This window comes from Magallana gigas, chromosome 3, assembly GCF_963853765.1.
Source record: "Magallana gigas chromosome 3, xbMagGiga1.1, whole genome shotgun sequence".
In the NCBI taxonomy this organism is placed as follows: Eukaryota; Metazoa; Mollusca; class Bivalvia; order Ostreida; family Ostreidae; genus Magallana; species Magallana gigas.
Genome location: NC_088855.1, coordinates 37,471,526 through 37,479,609, shown reverse-complemented (window position 1 = coordinate 37,479,609; position 8,084 = coordinate 37,471,526). Strand labels below are relative to the sequence as shown.

General features: G+C 33.3%; 2 long non-coding RNA genes across 2 annotated transcripts; one reads left to right on the top strand and one right to left on the bottom strand.

The window, feature by feature from the left end:
• Nucleotides 1-161: 161 nt before the first annotated feature.
• On the bottom strand, nucleotides 162-2,162 carry LOC136273865 (uncharacterized). The gene is made up of 3 exons (XR_010712130.1): nucleotides 2,030-2,162; nucleotides 1,787-1,888; nucleotides 162-230 (listed from the first exon to the last, which is right to left on the bottom strand). It is a non-coding gene; the product is annotated as an uncharacterized lncRNA (long non-coding RNA).
• Nucleotides 2,163-7,145: 4,983 nt separating this feature from the next.
• On the top strand, nucleotides 7,146-7,805 carry LOC136273864 (uncharacterized). The gene is made up of 3 exons (XR_010712129.1): nucleotides 7,146-7,170; nucleotides 7,272-7,585; nucleotides 7,734-7,805. It is a non-coding gene; the product is annotated as an uncharacterized lncRNA (long non-coding RNA).
• Nucleotides 7,806-8,084: the final 279 nt, after the last annotated feature.

Sequence of the window (8,084 nt, the reverse complement as noted above, 5' to 3'; positions counted from 1 at the left end):
TAATTCAAATCGATATCCACGCTAACATGTTGAAAAATCAATTTCACCCAAATATCGTACAAGCTAAATATAATATGTTAAGGAACATATTAACTGAAATGTATCCATTGATAGCATCCTTTGATTTTAAGTTTTTAAAATATATCCTAAAATGTCAATACCTGTGAGAATAAAGTATCAGCCGCCGAAGACAGTCCTATAAGCACAGCAATGCCAAAAGCAACCACTATCTGTCAGCAAAAATATGATTTGATATGAATATATATATATATATATATATATATATATATATATATATATATATATATATATATATATATATATATATATATATATATATATATATAAAGGCATTTTTGAAAGGTGTGGTCTCATACCTGCAACGGTGTGTACATACAAATTGAAAAATTATAATAATAATATAAGAGTGTAATTCATTTGTTTCCTCTGAGCCGTCGAGCAATTCCGATTGTAACTTATAACAGAGGATTCATATTTACAGTGTATGTTATATGTCCCGAAATCATTCTTTAACAGTCAGATGACTGACTCAATCGGATGGAGATCTGTTTGCTCGCAAAATGATTCTACGAAACGAGGCATCAATCAGTATATTAAAACCACACCAAATTACCATCATAAACCTAGATAGCTTAAAAGTAAAGCGCTCTGAAAGAGAGATTTTGGTGCAATTCCCATTCTGGGTTAAAATTTGGTGTTTTTGGTAAATTATATAGGCGATTATTTCACCATGGTTTAAAACTTATTGATAGTTTTTTTTTCAACATAGGTTTTTTATATTTTATTTTTATAAATACATGTGCACTTATATATCCTTCACATACACCCCCCCCCCCCCCCCCGTTTTGTGTTTTTCGTAAAAAATATTTTTTTGTCCTGAAGTTGTTTCAGTTCCATTTTTGAGACATTTTTAATTTGGATAGATTGGAGCAATTTTTTTTTAAATTAAAGAAAATCAATTATCAACATTTTATTTAAAACGTTTATTATGCGAATGAAATGATATAAATTTAATCATATTCTATTTATTCACTTTGGTAAACACATTCATGCAAGTGTACATCTAGGGTTTACATGTAAAAAAAAGTAGTTCCGGATAAATGTTGTCAAGGGGGTGTGTCCCCATACCAAGGTATGTTATACAATATAATACATATCCCTCCATCTGTATCAGCCAATCAAATGAGGCGTTACAACCAAAATTAAACTATAGATGAAAATTTAAAAAAAGAAACATGAAAACCGTTCAATATAGCGTAAGCTATAATTAACGTTTTTCGTGTTTCTTTTACACAGAGATACATTATAGAGTAAGTATGGTGTCCGGGGAGGATCATTGGCAAAGCCAACAAAGCGCGTTGGGTCCCGACCTTTGAATCAAGTTCTTTTTACTTATATATTATACATTTATCTATCTGACCTGAACGTGTCAAGCATTGTCCTCAAAAATTAACTCTAACTGTAAAGCATAAAAGTCATTAAAATTTGAAAATCTGATTATTCAGTCGGAACTAGAGGTGATGTATCAATAAATAAAAAATAAAGAAATACACCTAGTTCAAATCATTGAAGATTAAGTGAATAAAATGATCGATGTAAATTCGATAATTTTTATGAAATCAAGCAGAGTAAATAATAAAACATTCTGCATATACCAATGACAGCAAAAGTACAACGTAGTTTGATTTAAAATAAAAGCCAAAGAAATTCTCGTGAATTAAAATCAATTCGATAACATTTTATGCAAAATGAAATATAAACCTACAGTAATGGCCAATGTTACTCCGTCCCCTTCTTCTTTTCCTATGTGTCCACAGAAACTTTGACTGACAAGGCTTTGGAGCACGATGGTAAGATATTGCAAACTCTATAAAAATGAATACACACCCATTAATACTTGATAGGCAAATATCTTGGCAAAAAATGGTTTTTTGCGATAAAGGGTTTTTATTCATACTCTATATTTAAAGAAAATGTTTGCAGTTCATATTATAGTTTATATGCCTACCATTGGCCATGCCAATTTGAGTAATTCAATTAGTTCTGCTCTGTACATCCCAACATCAGCATCATTACACAGGCGCCACATTTTATAAAATGAATCGAAATGACAGAAGAAGTTAAAATACTAGTATATCTATTTAAAAGAACAGATGGTGTGTATGTAAGTCTATCCCATTTACAATGTTCTACAGTGAAGAACCGACAGTAAGGCGTGCTGCTGCTGTAGGTACGTTTCTTTGATGTTAGCGTTATTTTTAAAAACAATTCACGGTGATATATCGATTTATGAAAGAACCTAAGACTTTCGCTATACATAACACATGTAACAGATGTGCACAATTATTTCAGTACACTTTAATTGGAAAATAAGAACATTGAAATACAATCATCGACGTAACAAAGGAGTACTTAGTTGTACAAATTTCGATATGATTAAAATTATGAATTTAAAGGTTTAAACCTTTTACGCATTCATCACAGCCAAAAACTAAAACGCAAAACACTATCCAATTATTGATAAACGTTTATGTTGTACATTTCGTTGTTGAGTGTAAACGACCATATTGAAATAGTGTACATATCATAGCATCGGTTTTTATATAGTTATTCACTGTATTTGAGGGCATCACAGGATTTGTTGAAACTAAAAGCAGACACACTATGTCATGATGTTCATTAATCATGAATTGCCTGAATCCCGGTCAATAACTGAGATGCTACACCCTTTATTGAAATACAGTAGTTTATTGTATGGTATGATTACAAAAGATCAAAAACAAGTAAATAAGATGGTGCAAATATATGTTGGATGATTACAATATACAATTTATACAATATACAATTTATCATTTAAAAAATCCTGCCTTGCAACACCATAAACGCAATAAAAAGGGTGTCTAACTATCGTCTTTTGCATTTTCTTTACAAAGAAAACTATATAGGCGTTTGAGAATAACCCCCACTCCAACCGATTTAGATCCCGGATTTAGCTGATTTTCTCTTGATATAATTTTTAGGCCCAACATTTCATTTTTAAACTCTGGAAAAGAATGGAAAATATGGTGTATGTTAAACCACCTCCCTTGTGTACATAAAAAAGAAAAATATATCTCTCCATATTGATTACATTTCATTTTCAGTATACGTTTTGTTTATCAGGTTGTTAGTTTTGTTAACCAAACCTATTCATATAAGTATAAATACCGACACACGCATCGTTTTCATTTTACATGAAATGAACGTATGTGACTATAACAATATTATTTTTAAAGTTTACGACATTGATGATATGTTGTTGATTTTGAAATAGATTTCATTCTATTTACAGACTACATAAAACTATGATCAACCAAGACCGATTTGCCCGAAATTGATTTGCTGTTTAAAATATTCTTTCGGGTCATTAAATTATACCGAATATTGACAAATGCACTTGCTGTAAAATCTTTTGAGACTTTCCCATAAACTTTCCCCATCAGAAAAAAAACTGTAACAGCCCACATTAAATCAAAAATGTTAAAAAATGCTTATCAAAAGTCCTACAAAAATCAACCCCCTTATATTTGAAGATATAAACTGATAGTAGTATGAACATGTAGTCATGATTTTCTGTTATAGTCTGCACTATCTGACCAATTTTGATACACGATCTCAGCCCCAAGGTCATAACAGTCTCTAATTTAACTCATGTGAATATAACATCTTAAGGTTATTGAGGAAAACTGCATTAAGATATACAAATATGATGAGTTTTTCTGACTAAGCGATTATTGGTTTTCGTATTTTTGTAAATTCCAACTTAAAAATAATAATTTTAGCTTGTCACATAAAAGCCACACATTACTTGTTTTGATTTGATGACAATTGTAATTAACCTGTGGTGAGCCCCTCTTTCGTAATGTTACCTGTACGATTCACCTGTAACGAGCCTCAACTCACTGGACCTTTAAAATTAAAATCAGTCCGTGCACAGTTTGGACACGGCAGTCCGAGGGGAAGGACGCAACAAATACTTCTGTTTTTCTTGTACACGTCCTGGCACATTTTTACTTTGTTTTCATATTTATAATGCCTATGGTCCAGCTTCTCTGAGGTAAGCCTTATTTTGTCATAATTATTGTGTTTTTAATGTTATTATTTCATGAATGCAGTACATGTAAATGTCTTAAAACATCCAGTTACGAAGTTTCTCGGTAATTTCAACTTAAAGCTATTCACGTTTATCATTAAATATCTTTACCAGCTGTTACATATATTTAGAATTCTTATTATGGTGGTCCGTTTATGTCTTTATGTATATGTATATGTCAAGGCAACCAGCTATAAGACCCTAGTGAGACCTCAGGTGGAATATGCCTCTACAGTATGGGATCATACCAACAAGACCCACATCAATAAGATAGAGGCGGTACAACGAAGAGCTGCACGATACATCATGGGCGACTATAGCAGGGAGAGCAGCGTAACATCCATGCTCAATCATCTCCATCTTGATACCCTGCAGTCCAGGCGGATAACATCACGAGCCACTATGATGTATCGGATTGTGAATGGATACATCGACATACCATTTAGTCATTTACATCCTGTAAACAGCTGTAATACTAGAGGACATACTATGAGGTTCCTACAACCATTTTGCCACTTAAAATGTTATCAGGACTCCTTTTTTCCAGCCGGAGTAGTAATCTGGAACTCACTTTCACCAGCCATAGTGACAGCTGATTCACTCGAGGCCTTCAAAGCCCGAATCAGCCCCAGATCCTACCCATTTTAGTAATTGAAGATTTTAACCAGATTTTAACGAGGCCTTCCTCAGCATGATTTTAACCTTTTAATCATGTGCGATAATGCCCAACCTTGGTGCCAGGCACATTACTGGAAGAAGAAGAAGAAGAAGAAGAAGATATGAATGACATATGTTCCGTTGGTCTTATTTTAGTAAGTGTAAAGTATGAGTAAGTGTAAGTGTATCCATGTGTAAAGTAATGCATGTATTTCATGTATGTTATGCATAACAGAAGTTACGAGTAAGTAAAATGTCTATCATTGAGACATGCAGTATTTATGAAAATGCCATGTGTATGGTATGGTGTCCACCTTGTGACATAAGTATGTATTTGTATTTGAACAATTAACAGGTCTAAGTATTCCTGGTAGTTTCCTTGTGTGGTTCCACGGATATACATCGTGGACATATTTGACTTTGAGTGGAGCATCAACCTCCTACAGGACCAGCACCAGCAGAAGGACATCCTCACCACAATCACTATTGTTGACATAGTTTTAATCCTTAAAAGCCAACTTTAAAATTAGAATTTCCAATTTTAGTCTTTGAATTTTAACTTCAATCTGTTGAAAAATCCAACTTAAATATTTACATTTTCTGACTGATCTCGGATTTTCCAACATTTTATTTTAAAATGATTTCTTGTAAACATAACAGTGTACTTTATATTGCAGGCAAACTGTCTTGCAGATATAGATGCATTGGTCTGACTATAGAAGTATTAATACTGAATATTTTAAACAACTATACAGTATCAGATATCAAATGTTTACATAATATTGAGTCAAATCGACGTTTTCTAAATATGCAAATCAAATGAGTGCCGTTAAGTAAATGTAGCACGAAGAGACATTAATAACTACAACAAAAGGCCCATGAGCCGCATCGCTCACCTGAGCAACAATAGGCATGATACAATCAGCTTCATGGAGTCATAACAAATATCTGGACAATGTGGTGTAATACATGTAGATCCTGTCAATAAAAAATGGATTTTCTTATATTCATAATCAAGTTCCCTTTCTAACTGGATGATTATATAGTCATATCACACTCAGCATTGCAGTTCTCAAAAAGACCCTAAAAATTGTTTATCTATTTACCTTTAAAGACAGATAATTAGACAGGTGATTAGAAAAGGTCGGTTCAGGTGAGCTAAACGCGAATGCATTCATTCCATTCATTTTGAATTCTCATTTAAAGGTAAGAAAGATAAACAGTAACCTATAATGTATTGATTTAAAACACATCTTTTTTTTTTTTTTACATTTGTCTCTTATTTTTATATCACCCTATTTAAAACTAGATGGTAAAATTTAGTATTTTTGCATCAAACAAATTGATATTACAAATCTCAATTCGAGGAAAATGGCAACAGTCGTATTGTTTTAATCTGCTTTGAAGTGCGGAAAATGACAATCTATCTTAAGTGAGATCTCGCGAGAAGTGACGAGAGCAGTAGAACTTGTCACATTCGTGGTTTGGCTGCAGAAGTGAGTGGTCGTTACCGCGGATTTTCTGTTTTTGTCCAAGGTTAGGAGCATTTGGCCCATGTAGAAGGTGAGTTTTAATTTATTCATGATGGCAATGGAATAGGTAAAGCCTATAGGATTGCACATTTTATGTACGTTTTACGACAGTGGTCATGATAAGTAAAAAGTTAAATTTGTGGCAATGGAATAGATTCGGTCTATAGGATTGCACGCTTTCAGAATTTAACGGTAGTGGCCGAGGGAAAATCTAAGTGATGGGAATTGTGGCAATGGAATAGGTTTAGCCTATAGGATTGCATGAGTTGTTTTAATGTAAGTAACCTCGGGAAAATGGAGTTGTGCATGAGGCATGCATGGGTAACGCTATTATTATTGATAGCTATAGTGAACATTGGTTAAGTGTTGGGGAGTATTTAGTGATTTTGTATATAATGTTAAAAAGTATTTATATGCGGGATGAGTGGAGTACTTGGTCTGTTAAATTTTGTAATTTTGCCAGAGGCTTGAGTTCGAGCTGTCCGAGCGGGTTGCACGTGCGTTGCGAGAGCTCAGAGCTGGGTTTAGATTGTCGGGGTCTTGGCATAGGGTGGCTTACATATTAGGTACACGATATATTTAAGTGTTAAATAGCTGATATTAATACACTTTGTTGTAATATTATGTTCCCTGTTGATAATTAAGAATTCTTATTTATATATATCTTTTTGATTATAGGATGAGTGTGCTAAAACCAAAACATTCATTAGTGGGAAAGTCTTTGGTGCCTGTAATATTAAAAATTTAAAGCACAAGTAGAGAGGATAGAGGAATGTGACCTTCACAGACTAAAAAAAAAAAAAAAAAAAAAGGACATGCATTAACCAGGTATTGATGTAGTTATGACATATATTTTGATATTTTAATTACATATATTTAAATTTTGGTATTCTTTTCCCTGTAAGGTAATTAAGGTATATTTTCTATAGATATAATCTGGATGAGTTAAGGGCAGAGTTTGAAGGACTCACGGGAGAAAGCTCGAGGGATATTTTGCTTTTAACTGGGAGAGAAGAGGATTTTGATAGTCTGGTTATATTGATGCATTTCGCCATAGAGCAGGCAAACATGGTGGGGGCACCAAAAGGTCAAGTTCTAGTGCAAACTTCCAGTGCTGAAGTAAACCAGGGGGCGGCTTCATCTGTTCAAAACAGTGGAGCTGTGGCTTCATCCTGTTCAGCTGCCACTGCTTCTACTACATGTAGCTCATCTGTGTCAACAGCTAGTGTCTCTCAGGCTTCAGGTACTATTTTAGTATAATTTATTTGGATTTATATAAGGAGAGATGTGTATATTTTGCATTGGGGTATTTAAAAAAAGAAAAAAAAAAAGAAAAAAAAAAAGAAAAAGAAAAATAATAGCAATAATAAATAATTGTTTGTTATATTTAGGTGACAAGAATATGGAAACAAGATTAAGAGACATTGAGAGGAAGATGGAATCTATGAAAGAGAAATCGGGGGTCCGAGCGGGTTGCACGTGCGTTGCGAGAGCTCAGAGCTGGGTTTAGATTGTCGGGGTCTTGGCATAGGGTGGCTTACATATTAGGTACACGATATATTTAAGTGTTAAATAGCTGATATTAATACACTTTGTTGTAATATTATGTTCCCTGTTGATAATTAAGAATTCTTATTTATATATATCTTTTTGATTATAGGATGAGTGTGCTAAAACCAAAACATTCATTAGTGGGAAAGTCTTTGGTGCCTGTAATATTAAAAATTTAAAGCACAAGTAGA